Here is a 17,661-nt window from a genome sequence, read left to right as displayed (position 1 = left end):
GAGACAAGATTGTGTCGAGACACAGATCTGTGAAGGGTATACAACAATTTCTGCAGCGTTGCAGGTCCCGAAGAGCACAGTGGCCTATTCTTAAAGGGAAGAACTTTGAAACCATCAGAACTCTTCATAGAGCTGGCCACAGTACTAAATGGCCTATCCCATATTCTTAAACTGTGAACCCTGGTTCTGGACTCCCCCAACATCGGGAACATTTTACCTGCTCAGATAGACATCTTGGTCAACATTGACGGGTTGGGTCACAGTGACGGTTTGCATGCCACCATAACTCATCATGTGATTCGGTTAAATTAAGGTAAAACATTTAACTTCCAATTCTCTGGCTAGATGCGTTGAGATAACACAATGGATTTTTTTTCCCCTTCGTATCATAAAAACTGAGCTATATAGCTCCCTAGGCAAATTCTGGCCATATTCAGGAGCTGTGCTTTCCTCTTGCTTCAAAATACAATAAAATTAGTTATCCAGCAATGGCCCGATGGAACAGCAATTTGAATCTGCTTAACACCTTTTAAATAATAACCAATCTAAGATGTCTACAATTGTCTCCTTATCCAATACAGTTTATCTCCCATCTGAAGATGTGTCCGATTCCAAAGCGTCACCTATCCATGTTCCACAGAGATACCGCCTGCTCTGCTGAGTTACTCCAACACTTTGTGTCATTTTTTTGTAAACCACCATCCGCAGTTCCCTGTATCCACCCTTTATCTTTTTTTCACCTTTAGCCTTTCACTTACTTCACCCAACCACCTATCAAATTTCCCCTCACCTGTATCCACCTATCACTTGTGACGGAAGGAACTGTAGATGCTGGTTTCCACTAAAGATAGACACAAAGAGCTTGAGTAACCCTGCAGGACAGGCAGCATCTCTGGAGAGAAGGAATGGGTGATGTTTCATTCATTGTTCTTTATCTCTCTACATCATCATCTATATCTCTTGTTTTCCTTTCCCCTGACTAGTCTGAAGTAGGATCTCGACACAAAACATCACCCATTCCTCTCCAGAGATGCTGCCTGTCCCGCTGAGTTACTCAGCTTTTTGTGTCTAACTTCCACCTATCACTTTCCTGGCTTTGTCCCACCCCATCTCATCTCTCTTTTCCAGCTTTCTCCCCCCAACAACTAACAATCTGAAGGTGGGCCCCGACCCAAATCGTCGCCTGTCCATTTCCTCTGCAGATGCTGCCTGATCTACTGAGTTCAACCAGCACTTTGTATTTTTTATCCTGTGATGTTGGACAGGAATTAAACAAAAAATGAATTATTGTGTAAATACCTTTTTTTTAATCAGTGTATTATTTTGTTATGAAGGCTAATTAAGGCTAGCAATAGATTGGATTGAACACTTAATTTTCCTATTGCGGACTAAATCTCATTGGGTTGTGAAAAATAATGGAGATAATTATCATTTCCCAAATCATATAGATTTGAGTAGTCAATTACTTTGTTTAGTGTAAATGGAATGAAGCGCCACCTCTCTTCAATTTACGATACAATAAAACTTTATTCATCCCTGGAGGGAAATTGGTCTGTTAATCACTTTTTTTTCTACTAAAGATTCAGTAGACTGTTCAAAGGTCACAGCACAAATTGTGGTTGCTTTGTGCATTACTTTCCTAGTGCAGTGTTCAATGGTGTAGAAGGTGCAAGGTGACCAAGAGCAGAAATAAACCTTGGCTGCTTTGTAAAGAAGAACTTGCTCTTGCATGAGTGGCCTCTATCACCTTTAGTCCAATGCTGCACAAATTAATTCTGTGCAGCCAATGTCAAAGTGTGCAATGAACACTACTTAACATCACGGCACAAGGTTGGTGATCACAGCAACAGAGGCACAGAGAACCTAGAACGGTTTGGCCATGGGAATGCCAGGGTATACATCAAGTTACATAGAATGCACAAACTGTGCTCGGCAGTTCATTTTCTAAGACGAGATATCTCTGTTTGTCGTTCGTTTAAGTGCATGTTTTTAATCATTATTCCTGGTTCTGCTCTGAAGATGTTAATACTTAATGGCATGCAGTCTCATTTCATCGTCATTTAATTAGGCTATACCTGACAATGCTTTTTCTTTGTTTTCAGTCGTAGCAATTTAAGTTTACATTTATTTAATATTATATTTATTTAATGATGTTACCATAACATTTCCATTTTTTCTTTTGTATTTCCTTTTGTATTTTGTATTTCCTTTACCCTGTCCTATATCTCTTCCTCTCATGACCTTTCTCTTGCTATCTTCAAACTCAATGACACGTCAACTCTCAGCTCTAGCTTGTTAACTCTCGCTGCAGGTCATGTGAAGTGGTTTAGATTGCAATCAGAAACACGATAGATTATTTTTCGGTTTTGCTTTCTCCCCCCCCCCCATTCAATTGCACGCAATCTCGGAGTTTGGGGATGGAAGTGCAAACGAGGCTTTATGTCTTCCATGCAAAAAACGCTCGAACTCCAAAGCCCTTTAATGTTGGTGTCATAATCTATACTTTAAACATTTTTTCAAGCAAACGGCTTATCAGCCTTCGGATATAATTATTAAGTTCAGCTTTCAGCACCGTTTGTATTGTGTGCTTCTAAGAAGGCACTTAAGTGTTAATGGATGTGGACATCAAACGAGCAATGAGATGTATATCAGCGTGTGATCTCGCCATGTGATCTTGGCAAGTACCTTAATCATTCAGCTCTTCTGGCAGTCAACCTTGTGTACTTTTATTGATTCTCTTTCAAGGAAGTGCCCATTATTTCTTTCATTGAGACACGCATAATGTACCTTCTCCAATCTACGTTATATCACATTTATTTAGCATTAGACTTTAGAGACACAGCACAGAATCAGGCCCTTCACCCACCGAGTCCGCGCAGACCAGTGATCACCTTGTAAACTTTCCTACACGCTAGGGACATTTTACAATTTTTGCCGAAGCCAAACCAGTTTAACCCACAGACCAGTACACAGGCGGGTGGGAAGAAACCGGAGAATCTGGAAAAAAAACACGCTGTCACAGGAGAATGTACAAACTCGGTATAGACAACACCTGTGGTCAGGATCGAACCGGGGTCTCTGGCGCTGCAAGGCAGCAACTCTACCATTATGCCACCATGCCACCTCTACTCCAGTCACAAAGATGCAAGATAACAATGTCTTGCAGTTGTTTAATTGGTAATTAAATGTTTGCACATAGATAACAAGGAAGTAGAGCAGGATAACCCTGAAAATAAAGTATGGAATAAAGATGTTAAGGAGAAAATATCTCAATTTTAGAAAATTAAGGAGTAAAATTGGTTTGGGAGGAGCTCAGAAATAGCAAAAGGCAGAAAACATTGGTAGAAGTTGTCTGTAAATAGCCGTGATGTGGTGCATAGCAAAAAATTGGAAAGTAGAGATGCAAGCAAAATGGTTGTAAAATTGCAGAGATGAATTTGTAGTTTTCTAGATCAGTAGGTTGAGGAACTGACTTGGGAGAAGTTTATTTTAGATTTAATGTTGTCTAATGAAAAAGGGTTAATTAATAATCTTGTGGTTAAAGGATCTATAGAGAATTGTGATTAGGACCTGATGTGGTTTTATATACAAATACATATTCATGCTGATTTTGTTCAATTTAATACCAGTACTGCTGGATGAGTTTCGTGTGAGCAAAGGATTACATTGTACCCTGTAGTATTTGATAATAAACTAATTTGAAGCAAAACAAGCTACAGAATTATGAAGAAAAAATTGGGCCTTAGAAATACCAGATTTTTTGCACACATGTGCGCGCTCGCTTGCTTGTCTGCGCACACACACGCACGTGCACCCACACACGTGCTCCCGCACATGCGAGCACCTATCCAGCTGCTGTCCCAATCTTGACCCAATTTTCCTCTTCACCTGTCCCAGATCGCCAACTCACTCTGCAAGTAATCCTGGCCTGGTATCTTCAACTCAGTTCAATCTCCCTTTTTCTCTTCCTCCATCAAGTCATCTCTATCTACCTCACCGTGTCCAACAGTGCCCCCTTTGCTCAACTGTGCCATGGTAATTTTCAATCAACTATCTGTGCAACAGCACAGCATGTGCACAGAGCATGCAAAGCCTGTGCTAAAGTTGTGACACCGTAGGTCTTCTATGTGTGACAATTGTTGAGAAACCTTATACACAATTGGTGTTTTCCCTCCCTCAATCTCAGCTGCCATTTTGAACAAGCCCAGCTTTTGACACAGTTTTCTCCAGCATCTGTTATAAAGAATTCATCTCAATGCACAGATCTGAGCTGCACAATGGCACACAGCTGGTAGATCCAGCTCCTTCTCAACTCCTGGCTCTCAGGTTCAATTCTGAGCTTTGGTGCTGTCTTTATGGGGTTCGCACATTCCCTCCTGTAACTGCCTGTGTTTCCTCCGGGTGCTCTAGTTTCCTCCCACATTCCAGAGACATGCGGGTTGGTATATTAATTGGCCTCACAAATTGTGGTTGGTACATTGCGCAGCGGTATATTCGCTGCCTCGCAGCATTAGAGACCCTGGTTCGATCCTGACTGCGGGATGCTGTCTCTGGGTTTTCTCTGGGTACTCCGGCATCCTCCTGCACTCTAAAGATGTAAAGGTTGGTAGGTGAATTGGTTTGGATGTAATTGTAAATTGTCCCTAGTGTGTAGGATAGTGCGAGTGTACGGGGCGATCTCTGGACGGCACAAACTCAGTGGGCCGAAGGGCCACTTTCCGTGTTGTATCTGTGAAGTCTAAACGTTGGGTCTAAATTGTGTCTGCTGTCTAGTGGGTGATGTGTGAGTGTGGGGATCATAACATGAAGTTAATGTAATTTGATGGTTGGCACAGATGGTTGGGCTGAAGGGCCCGTTTTTTTGGCGTTTGACTGTGACTCTATGTCAGATTGCTGCAGTCTGATTCAATCTGCATCAGATTGTAGCAGGTGACACAGTAATGCAGCCATTTGAGCCGCTGCCTCAGATTCCAGTGAACCATGTTCAATCCTGACCTATGATGCCTTCTGTGTGGAGTGTGAGCATTTTACTAGTCTTCCTCCAGATGCTTCTGTGTCCATGCACATCCCAAAGATGTGATATGGTGGATGAATTGGCCACTGTAAATTGCCCTCACACTTCCCCACTGCACAGGAGTGAGTGATAGCATCTGCCGGGAGTCGATGGGATTGTGGAGGGAATAGGTTACAAAGGAATATTGATGGAGGAGTATGAATGCTCTGTAAGCCAGCGATGACATGATCGGTCACATTGTATGCCGGGAGGAAATCTATAAGAAACATAAAGCAATTCCCAGCATTGGAGGTGTGCCTCTACCACTGCACATCTGTAGGCAGCTCGGACTTGAACTCTATTGTTGCTATCTCTCTGGTATCTCTCTGTTATCCACCCTGATTATTTCTTCACCACCACGGAAATATTGGGTGTTCGATCCTCTGAAAGCCTTGAGAACATCTACCTTCATCTTTCTACAATTTAACATCATTAACAAGGTAAATGTCAGATTGTGGCATTCCCTTGTATCTTTCTTCTAAATACTGCAGACGTTCCATGCAGTTGAAAGCGATTTTATGCAGTGATCCCATGCATTGTTCTATTGATGAGGTGGTAGGTCTGTGTCAGTCGATATGGGTGTTGACTTTAGTGCTGGTACCAAGCATAAATAATTGAAAAGCATTACTTTTTCATCTGGTGAATTATTATTCTTGACTGCCACTCCCATGAAATAATACTCTGCACAGGCAGCAAAATTATCATCCATGCCTTCAGAGTTTACTACATTTTCCCACAGCTTTTCCTAAAAGCAGCTGTTAAAAAGGTGTTGGAAAGAACTGCAGTTGCTGGTTTAAATCGAAGGGAGACCCAAAATGCTGGAGGGCGGGCAGCATCTCTGGAGAGAAGGAATTGGTGGCGTTTTGGGTCGAGACCCTTCTTCGGACACAATGGGTGACGTTTTGGGTGACTTGTGTGATGCACACAGAGTCAAGAGTTATATGTACCAGCGACAGAACAATGGAATTTTTACTTGCTGTAGCTTTACGGTCCCATTAGTGCAACAGCACAGAAATAAATTTGCACTGAACAAGAGTACAATAAATTAATAATCAGTAATACCAGGTGCAAAACCTGAATCTGTGGTGCAAACCAAATAAAGCTTGTAGTAGACCTTAGAGTTGTGGTTAGTGTTATGTGGTGTTGAAGAATACGATGGTTGGTGGGAAGAAACTGTTCTTGAACCTGGGCATTACGGTTCTACCGTCTACTTGATGGTAGTTGTAAAATGGTAGCCGTGAAGTCAAGAGAGACAAGAAGTCAACACTGGTAGTGTAAGATATCAAGGTAGTGGCATGTGGACAAAAACACACACAAGTTTCAGTCGAGCAATTGCCAGTGTAGGACATCTTTATTTTTACAAAAGAGCACTGCGCATACTCTCACACACATTCACGAGAACAATTAGATACGAATATGTCACATGACTCAAATCATGGCATCTGGTACTCAGTTCTTAAAGGTTACCATGTTACCATGTTTTTAAAAGTTACCATGATATACACTAAAGAGCTGACTTTCAGCATTAAGAACATAACACATTCATCTTTCTAATGTTTTAAGAAACAAACAATAGCTTATGTGTGGTCACCTAGGAGATGCATTGATAAATGTGTTCCTTTCCTGCGTCTGGCCCATAATCTTCACTTGGTAGATGTGTTAAACTCTACTGAATAATCTGGAGCTGCTGAGGAGATGGATGCATATTACTGAGAAGGCATTATTTGGTGAACATTTGTAACTGTTCATTTGCATGCAAATACCTTATGTTTTTTTTTCCATATATTTCTGTGTATTCTGTGTAACAAAATATTTAGCACTTCTAGGGACTGCATCAAAAACCCAAACCCAGAGGAGGCACAGACAGAAGTTAAAATAAATGTTGTTTTTCTTTCATCTTCACTCTGCATTGTGTGCATTAATGGATTGAAGCAACACAAAAGCAGGGCCCAAGGTGCATGGCCTCAAACCTGTTGAGTTCTTCCAGCAGTATTTGCAGTCAAACATCAGTCAGAGTCTCAGTCAGAGGTTTGAGTATCGAGGTTGCGAGCTCATGTTGCAAATTCACACAGATGAACTCTTCTGCCAAATTATTTCATAAAGCCAACCATATGGATTGCTTCAAGAATGTTGCTTTGAAAGTGCAAACATTGTGTTAATGTACCATTCACCAATTGCAGTTGTTTGTGGGAACCTCATGTCAGGCTAGCTGTTGAGTTGGAAGAGTAACCAAGGAGAAGTGAGTGGGGGGAATGGAAGACTCTGCACTTGCCAACGCTTTTCATCATTACCAATTTAGCTGCAATTTATCATACAAACTGCATTAGTCTATTTTTCTTATTTTCCACCAGAACAAAAATCTAATTATTGATCAAAACATATAAAAGCTGAAGGATTTAAGCCTTAAATACACTACTCAATTTATTCTGTCAATTGTCAAAAGCATTACTCCACTGTTTTTCAACATTTGTGTTCATAGATTGATACAGTGTGGAAACAGGCCCTTCGGCCCAACTTACCAACACCGACCAACATGTCCCAGCTACGCTAGTCCCATACACTAGTGCATGGTCCATATCTCTCCATACCTGTCCTACCCATGTACCTGTCTAACTGTTTTGTAAAGGCTGGGATAGTCCCAGCCTCAACTACCTCATCTGGCAGCTTGTTCCATACACCCACCCCCCTTTGTGTGAAAAAGTCACCCCTCAGATTCCTGTTAAATCTTTTCTCCTTCACCTTGCCTATTCATGCCCACTATATTCTGTTGTGCTGAAGCAAAATAAGAATGTCATTGTCCTATCTGGGACACATGACAATAAACTATCTTCAATCTTGAACCTATGTCGTCTGGTCATCGATTCTCATACTCTGGGCATCTACCCGATCTATTCCTCTCATGATTTTACACAGCTCTATAAGATCACCCCTCATCCTCCTGCACTCCAAGGAATAGAGTCCCAGTCTACTCAACTTCTCCCTATAGCTCAGACCCTCTAGTCCTGGCAACGTCCTCGTAAATCTTTTTAGAACCCTTTCACGCTTGACAATATATTGCCTGTAGTCCTTTTATACTCATTTTGGGTAGAATTATTTCCCTATCAAGTTATTATCAAACATTTTTTTTTTTCCAAACTAGAAGTTTAATCCTAGGTGTATCTTGTATTCTTCACTCTTGGAATAATGAGCCACTTGAGTTTAGTTTAGTTTAGAGATGCAGCACCTTCCACCCACTGAGTCCACGCCGACCAGCGATCCCCACACATTAACACTATCCTACACACATAGGGACAATTTACAATTATACCAAGCCAATTAACCTACAAACCTGTATGTCTTTGGAGTGTGGGAGGAAACCAGAACACCCAGAGAAGACCTACGAAGGTCTTGGGGTAAACGTACAAATTCCATACAGACAGCACTCGTAGTCAGGATCGAACCCGGGTCTCTGCCGCTTTAAGGCAGCAAAATTACCACTGCACCACTGTGGCACTGTAAACCGGAGCATCCAGAGTAAACCCACGCAGTCACAGGGGGAATGTACAAACTCCATACAGACAGCGCCTGCAGTCAGGATTGAACCCGGGTCTCTGGCGCTGTAAGTGCAGGAACTCTACCGCTGCCACACTGTGCTGCACTAGAATATGAATTCCTCAGCAGTGGTGCAGGGAATTGAACTTGAGACGCTGGATGAAAGAATCCAGATCTCTGACTACTAAACCGATGGCCTCACCTCTGTGCTACCACATCCATGTGGTATTGAATTGATCATCACTAAGAATGATTGTTTTGAGGATTGTCTTTAGTAGTTACATCAACAACATAACAACTAGTGTGGAATATATAACTTTTATGATTGATTGCAAAGAAATTCTTCTGCCTTCTGTCCATCTTCACCTCCTTCCCATCTGTGGTTCTCCTGAGACCATCTGATCTCCTGAGAGGGAGAAAAAGCACAGGACAATGCAGGGAAAATAATCTGATGAAATTCTTCTCAGCAGTCCTCAGATACTCAAAGACAGCCCAGAAAAGCCACATGACCAAGGCTCAGCTAGAAAGAAGCAAATCTTCAAACCGGGCACCAACCCTGGTCAAACTTGAAAGGTTTTGACGGGGAAGTGTGATTGATATACTCATAACACTTTTCACGATCTCTGAATGCCCCAAAGACTTTCCACAAACAATGATGGACACCGCACTTTATGTTATGGCTGTTCGGGTAACAGAAAGTTGCCATTTGAATTTACGGATCACTGTCGAAACCTTTTAGGTCCAGAATAAAAATTCACTCCTATGGAATTTGTGTGAGAAAAATTTGCTAAATGCAAAAGAACAACAAATGTTGACAATTTTACTCAAGACAATTACCACAGGGATGAGTTTGTAAGAATACAACTGGTCTGTCAAGCAGGAATGTACTGAATTATTCAGCGTTGTGGCCATTCTAATGTAAAGGGCCTGTCCCACTTAGGCTATTTTTTTAGGAGACTACAGGCGACTTGACCGTCACTGCATGGTTGCCGGGGTGTGGCCTGTATGGTCGTGACTAGTCTCCTCAGTCGCCCAAAGAGTCGTAGCATTTTTCTGGTCGCCGCTGGACTTTGAACATGTTCAAAATACTTTGGCGACAGTGGGTTGAAGCCAATGAGCATAGTTTGACTTCTCCTGACATAGGTGCTGTCGTAGACTGTCGCCAGGTGACGTAGGTTGTTGCCAGTGCTGACTTTGGTGAATCCCACTGGCGATCACCTACTTCAACCTACATCAACCGTTGACAGGTACTGGCGACCGAATTGTCTTCAGTTGTCGCCGACAGGGTCGTAGCTAGTCGGGGGTGGACGTAGGTTGACTTTGGTTGTTGTAGGTTGCCGCCTGTGTGGTCATAAGTTGTCGTTGGTGTGGCCGTAGGTGGATGTCCTAATGGGTCGCCTGTTGTTGGTAGCTTGCCGTAGCTTGACGGCAAGATGGTAGGTTGTTGTAGCTTGTCGTAGACATTGTCGTAGGGGAGTCCAGTCACCGTTTTTTCGGCAACTATGACAGTCGCCTAAAAAATCACCTAAGTGGGACAGGCCCTTAAGACTACATTATCCAGCAGCAATATATAACCAAAATGGTTACACAGTGTTGGTGATTACAGTAAAGATATTGTGCATGATAGTAATTCAAATAGTCGCTCAAAATCATGTCATGTAATCTTTGACATCCACCTGATTTTGTTTAACTTCCCATCCAAAAAAAAAGGAAACTCAAAAGTGCAGAATTGCACCAGAGGTCAACTTGGGTTTCATGGGCATATCGCTGGATGGTGACTTGCGCACGCAACTTGCTGGTTCACTGATATCAGTGGCTCAAGTTGAGCCCCACTGACCTTAGATGCTGACAGCCAACTCACCAGGCAATGATTCCAATCATGAAACAGTGAATTCCCCATCCCCCATTCCATCGTCCAAAGCTGACTGCTTTTGAGCAAGTGCATCCAATAATCACTTCTATCTTCCGTAGGATTTTTAATTACATTCTCATTATCTCAGGCAATTACTGCAGATTGAGAGTATATAAAAGAATTATCCCTCTGTTAACGAAGCTAAACCTTATCTTTAATAATGGGTTTCTTAATGAAGCACGAAAAAAAGGTTGTACATGTATTCTCAACAATGCCTTGTATTGAGCTCTTTATCAATTGACTAAAAATTATCAATCTATTGCGAAAAAAAACCAAAAGTGCTGGCAGATCTCAGCGGGTCTGGCAGTACCTGTAGAAGGGATGGAAAGATTATAGAGATTCTTCTTTAGACTGTTCAGAAAGCTGGAAGAGATAGGTGGCGATGGAGATGGGGCAAGTGATAGGCGGATGCAGGTGAGGTTGCGGATGGGTGGAGGGGCAGATGGGTGGAGTACGTGACAAATGCGAGAGGGGAAAAAGAGAAAGACGGGTGACAGATAAGGAAAGGAGAACATTTTGAGCCCGAGGGAGGGATATGGTGGCAGGTGACGTGGGAGGGGAAAGATGGGGAGCAAATGGGATGGGGGACTTGGTGTTGAGAGATGAATGTACAGAGGCGGGTAAATGAGCAGCATGACTGGAATAGTGGGAGATGGTGGGAAAAATGTGTGTCCTTGAGGGTCGAAGAGGCAGGAGAAATATGAGGGGGAAAGGCTATTGTTAATTCAACATTTAAATTACTGCGTTGTAAATGACCTCAATGAAATATGAGGTACTGTTCATCCATTTTATGTGTGGCCTCACTTTTACCAATTTTTACCGATCATGATATTTTGGTTAATTTATTTTAGTGTTTGTCGCCACTATGGTTATTTATTGGCAATAATTTATTTTAGAAAGTATAATATTTTGTGAAGAAAATATTTCTAATGAGGTTTCGAAGGATTCTGAACTGCTTTGGCCCCAGGAGGGAATGGAATGGGATATTATTGAGCAAAACGTTCAGCCATTGGTGAGTGTTTAGATGTGTAGGAAGGAACTGTAGATGCTGGTTTAAACTGAAAATAGACACAAAAAGCTGGAGTAACTCAGTGGGTCAGGCAGCATCTCTGGAGAGAAGGAATGGGTAACATTTAGGGTCGAGACCCTCCTTCAGATCTGAAGATAGGTGTCGGAATATCAGGCTTCTGTGAAGTTTTACAAATGCTCCTGCTCATTGATGTTGTTGGGATTATAAACGAGCACAGCATTGATAGTCAGTGGGAGAGCAGTCACTGCACAAGGGACAGTGAGACCCAGGATCGAATTGGACCTCTCCTGCTGACTATGTGGAGTTGGCATGTTCCCCTTGCGACCATGTGAGTTTCCTCCAGTGCTCTAATTTTCTTCCATACCTCAAAGAATTGTTGTGTTTGGTAAGTTGATTGATCTACCAAACACCATGGGGAAATTCACAGTGAATATGCTGGGAGTAGATAGGAATATGGGAAGAATGAAGTGGGTTAAGGCAGGATGAGTGTTTTAAAACATGGGTACTTGATGGCCAGTATAGACACTGTGGGCTGGGGAGCTCATTTACTGGAAACAAAGGTTTATTGGAAAGATACGTGTGTACTCCAGTAAGGTCCCTTCCAGTTTTGTTCTACTGATGGAAACAGTGTGATGAACAGATTGAGTGCCAAGTGCTCCATTTAGTCAGAGGGTGGCAAATCTGTGGAATGCATTGCCACAGAAGGATGTGGAAGCCAAGTCAGTGGATATTTTTACGGCAGCGATAGATTGGTTCTTGATCAGTATGGGTGTCAGGGGTTATGGGGAGAGAGCAGGAGAATGGGGTTAGCAGGGAAAGATAGATCAGGCATGATTGAATGGTGGAGTGGACTTGATGGGCCAAATGGCCTAATTCTACCTCCTATCACTTATGGCCTTATGACCTCCTAGGCCTCAGCGTCACTGACTGACTAACCAATGAACTACATGTATGGCTCACCTCATTCAGAGGCTGTACTACTGTGGAATAATCTAAAGGGGCTGTCCCACTTGGATGGCCTAATCCGTGAGTTCTGGCGAGTTTGACCTCGACTCGTACTCGCAGCATGTTCGACATGAGGTCGTAGGAGGTCTTCGTAACTCTCCTTCATGCTTGAGAGTGGTCTCCGTGCATTCGAGGCCTCAGCTAGGTCGTGGCGTTTTTTTCAATATATAGTAAAAAAATGCCCGCGAGTAAAAAAAGGTCGCCATGGAAAAAATCTATACTTTTTTTACTCGTAGGTTTAGTCGTTGTGGGTCGTCATGTTAGTCGTAGGTAATCGAGGGCAGTTGAAGGTAGTCGAAGGTAGTCATTGATAGTCTTCATCATAGTCGAAAGGTGGTTGAAGGAGGTCGTCTTCACTCTCCACTATTCGGTGTCCAATTTTCCCGGTTAGTCGTAGCTAGTCGAAGCTGGTCTTCAACATAGTCAAAGGAGGTCTTCTACATAGTCGAAGGAGGGCTTCAACATGTCATTTTTTCAAACTCTTCTAAACTTACCAATTAGGTCACCCAAGTGGGACAGCCCCTTAACACAAAGTGGCTTGTAGGGGTGCATTGCCTTTACATGCCTTTGCCATTGTGCATGCCCGTCTCCTCCCTCTGACGGTGCACCTGACACATGAAGGACTCTGAAAGCAAATCACAGACTTCTCAGAGGTTGCAGTAAGTCCATTGTTTTCCTTTTACATTGACATTGATACACATGGCACAAGATTATATGGCATCTTGTGATCCCCCTTCCAGGTTGCTGCAGCATTGTATTTATTGTTGTCAAGTGGAAAGGAAATGCATTTATAATTTATAACAAAATTTGTACAAAAGGTATTTCCTCATGTTTTAGTTTATTGTCATGCATACTGAGTTTCAGTGAATAATTTTTATTGAGTACTATCCAGTTTGGTTTAGTTTAGTTTAGTTTAGAGATACAGCACGGAAACAGGCCCTTCAGCCCACCGGGTGCGCACTGACCAGCAATCCTCGCACATTAACACTGTCCTACACACACTAGGAACAATTTTTACAATTACCAAGCCAATAAACCTACAAACCTGTACGTCTTTGGAGTGTGGGAGGAAACCGAATATCTCGGAGAAAACCCACGCAGGTCATGGGGAGAATGTACAGACTCCGCACGGACAGCACCCGTAATCGGGATCGAACCCGGGCCTCTGACGCTGTATTCACTGTAAGGCAGCAATTCTACCGCTGTGCCACCTTTAAGAAGAGTCTATACATGAATACAATCAAGACATCCGTAGTGCACAGTTAAAGGATACCAGATCAGTTTAGTTTATTGTCACATGTACCGAGGTACAGTGAGATGATTTTTGTTGCGTGCTATTGCATGCCATTGTGAGCTTGTTGTGAATGGGTACAATGTTTTAATGCAAAGATATAACATTTCACATTGTGTGCCCTTATTTCATTTTACTTCCAGATAAAATAAATCTAAATCTCTTTTATTTGTAGAATATCAGATTTCAATAACAAGGATTGAAACAGTTTGCATAAAGTAATTAATCATTTGGACTGAGACATCCAATGGTGTTTTGCGGAGAGTTTCTCTCGAAGGCATTCTCACCTTCACAAACTCAGTAGCCAACAGAATATTCAAAACTGATTTTAGGATGCAGATGTTCCAAGATGGCCCCAGAGCGAGTTCTCTGAAGCACACTGATTAGTAGGGTACAGTTCGAAAGCCATAGTTTAGGACTTCAATCCTGAGGTGGTCTTCTTCAGCTAGAAAGAGTGAATAATAACCAAGAGAATCAGAGCATTTTCACGCAATAATTCTGTCTGATCAGAAGCTTCCCTTTTTCAAGCGTGCTCGTAAATATTGGGCAATTCTTTATTTTAGACTTTAGAGATGCAGCACAGAAACAGGCCCATCAGCCCACCGGATCCACGCCGACCGACCAGTCACTACACACTAGGGCCAATTTTTGCTGAAGCCGGTATTTGGAGTGTAGGAGGAAACTGGAGCACCTGGAGAAAACTTGCGCGGTGACATGGAGAATGTTCAAACTCTGTATAGACGACACTTGTGGTGAAGATCGAAGCTGGGTCCCTGGTGCTGTAAGGCAGCAACTCTACCGCTGTGCCACTATGCAGCACAATGTCTTATATCTTACAACAGTCTTCCCCATATTGCTCCCGCCCCCTCCCCCCACTTTGTAGCCCATATTGATAAGCTAAGTTGAAAAGAAAACTGAAGTAAGCTGTGATAAAATGGGCTGAGAGGTATTTCTTTGCAAACTGGACCCCTCTCTGGGGCAAACAGTCCCTGACGATTTATTCAGCTCTTTCTTTTATCTAAGATGTAGTCTGCCCTAATTGCAAGTGTATGAACAGGAAAAAACAGGAAAGCAGACTATTATCTAAATGGTGGCCGATTGGGAAAGGGGGAGATGCAGCGAGACCTGGGTGTCATGGTACGCCAGTCATTGAAGGTAGGCATGCAGGTGCAGCAGGCAGTAAAGAAAGCGAATGGTATGTTAGCTTTCATTGCAAAAGGATTTGAGTATAGGAGCAGAGAGGTTCTACTGCAGTTGTACAGGGTCTTGGTGAGACCACACCTGGAGTATTGCGTACAGTTTTGGTCTCCAAATCTGAGGAAGGACATTATTGCCATAGAGGGAGTGCAGAGACGGTTCACCAGACTGATTCCTGGGATGTCAGGACTGTCTTATGAAGAAAGACTGGATAGACTTGGTTTATACTCTCTAGAATTTAGAAGATTGAGAGGGGATCTTATAGAAACTTACAAAATTCTTAAGGGATTGGACAGGCTAGATGCAGGAAGATTGTTCCCGATGTTAGGGAAGTCCAGGACAAGGGGTCACAGCTTAAGGATAAAGGGGAAATCCTTTAAAACCGAGATGAGAAGAACTTTTTTCACGCAGAGAGTGGTGAATCTCTGGAACTCTCTGCCGCAGAGGGTAGTTGAGGCCAGTTCATTGGCTATATTTAAGAGGGAGTTAGATGTGGCCCTTGTGGCTAAGGGGATCAGGGGGTATGGAGAGAAGGCAGGTACGGGATACTGAGTTGGATGATCAGCCATGATTATATTGAATGGCGGTGCAGGCTCGAAGGGCCGAATGGCCTACTCCTGCACCTAATTTCTATGTTTTTATGAAATGTTCAGCGCAGCATTGCTCTTGAATATTAAACACACTGGGTACAAAGTCATTATCTGGTGGGTATTTGTCCATTGTGATGGCATTTAGGGCAGCAGTAGAGTTGCTGCCTTGCAGCATCAGCGATTGGGTTCGATCGTGGCTATGTGTAAGTAGTTTATACATTCTCCCTGTGACCACGTGGGTTTGCTCCGGTTACCTCCCACTTTCCAAAAACGTCCAGGATTGTAGGTTAATTGGCTTCTGTAAATTATGTATGAAGGATAGGACTCATGTACGGGGGGGACCCCGCTGGTCGGCGCGGACTCGGTGGGTCAATGGGCCTGTTTCCGTGCTGTATCTCTAAAGTCTAAAATCAAGTAAAGAAATATCTGACCTTTATGAGCATACTTGAACAAAGAAAGCTTCTGATAAGACAAATATTTAAAACAGTCTCTTAAAACTAATTTTAAAAAAGGTGTTGTGTTGAAATGTTGAAAACCAATATTATCAACCAGGAAAACAAGATAAAGGTGTGTGACTCATACCAGGTTGGCTTTGTTGGAACATCACCTTGTGTATTGAGCAAAAAACAAAGTGCGGGAGGACCACAAGTGGACCAGCAGCATCTGTAGAGAGAATGGACTGACAACATCTTGGGTCGGGACTTTCTTTCCCACACTTCTCTCACTATCTCCCCCCCTATCCCAGTCATCCTGCCCCCCCCCCCCCCCACCCCACCTGTATGCTCATCTCCCACCCAGAGTCCCATACTTCTCTTTTACCCCCTCTCCTCCATCCTCTCCCCCTTGTCTCATTGCACCTACATCCTGAATTTGGATCGATGTAGTACGCTGAAAAGCTCTAGGTAGAGCATCACTTAGCACTTCCCTCCTGCTTTACATTTCGCACCTCCTCTCCTTTCCTTATCTGTCACCCTTTTGTCTCATTTTCACCTCTAGACTTGGCTGCTTCCTCTCCCTTTCTGTCAATAAAACCCCCCCTCACCTCTGTACTTGACGGTCTTTGTTCTGCCTCTGCCTTTTACAGCTTCTAGTCCACCAGTCTGAAGAAAGGTCCTAACCCAACACATCATCTGTACATTCCCTCCATAGATGCTGCCTGATATGTTGAGATCCTCCAGCACTTTGTTTCTTTTCTTAAAGATTCTACCATCTGCAGTTTCTTGTGTCTCCTCATTGTGTACGGCACCAATTATCCAACTGATGCTCTGATTCTCCTGACGATATAGTATTGGAAACACCTTTTTTGAATATTTCTATGAATCATTTTGTTTTGAAAATTGTACTGTTGTTTCTCACCAGGTTTTTACAAAATAATCAAATCCAATATTTTCCAGTTATGAATAATTTTCCCGGACCAGCCACTTGCTCTCCCCATAATGTGTTTTTTACAGTAATGTCATTGCTGGTGAATACCATTAATCAATTCTCTTTTTCTTCTTCATTTCTTTCTTCCCTCTCCCAATGCCTAAGTAGAAGTGGATCAGAAAGGTAATACGAAAATTAGAAATTGCACACTTATGATCACTGTTATGCACTTACCTTATTAACCTTATGCATTGCCACAAGTTTGCTCTCATCTCTGTTGTGCAGTTGTTAACCAAGTTTAGACGCCCCATGTTCATCTCGCTGCTTGCTAACAGGACATATGCCGCCGCATACACATTTTTCACTTTGTTACAAAAGATCAGATCATAGAAGGTTTATCGATTTCCTTCTTTATTTCCTTCTCATGTCATGCCTCTTTCATTTCGATTTAATCTTCGCATCCATTTTGTGAAAGCTGCTGCTTAAATATTTTCTTAAACTGTTTTGTCTCAAAAGCAATTTGGTCTCTATTTATAACGAACTGACAATTGAACGAAGTATAATTTCCCAAGCCCCTGCTCTCTCTTCTTATTGAAAAGAGCAGCTATTTTCCTCTTCAAGAAATGAAAAGCAACATGTTTAGTGTTTGAAAATTCTGATTATATTTGGATTTTCTAATTGTTTTAA

The 17,661-nt window shown here is 42.6% G+C and overlaps 1 protein-coding gene across 8 annotated transcripts in view; it reads left to right on the top strand.

The window, feature by feature from the left end:
- adgrl3.1 (adhesion G protein-coupled receptor L3.1) overlaps positions 1 to 17,661 on the top strand; it is a 623,227-nt gene that overhangs the window by 406,420 nt on the left and 199,146 nt on the right. The gene's annotated exons all lie outside the window — the stretch shown is intronic.

Source organism: Leucoraja erinacea, chromosome 3, assembly GCF_028641065.1.
Source record: "Leucoraja erinacea ecotype New England chromosome 3, Leri_hhj_1, whole genome shotgun sequence".
Classification (NCBI taxonomy): Eukaryota; Metazoa; Chordata; class Chondrichthyes; order Rajiformes; family Rajidae; genus Leucoraja; species Leucoraja erinaceus.
This window is presented reverse-complemented; position numbering and strand designations above follow the sequence as displayed.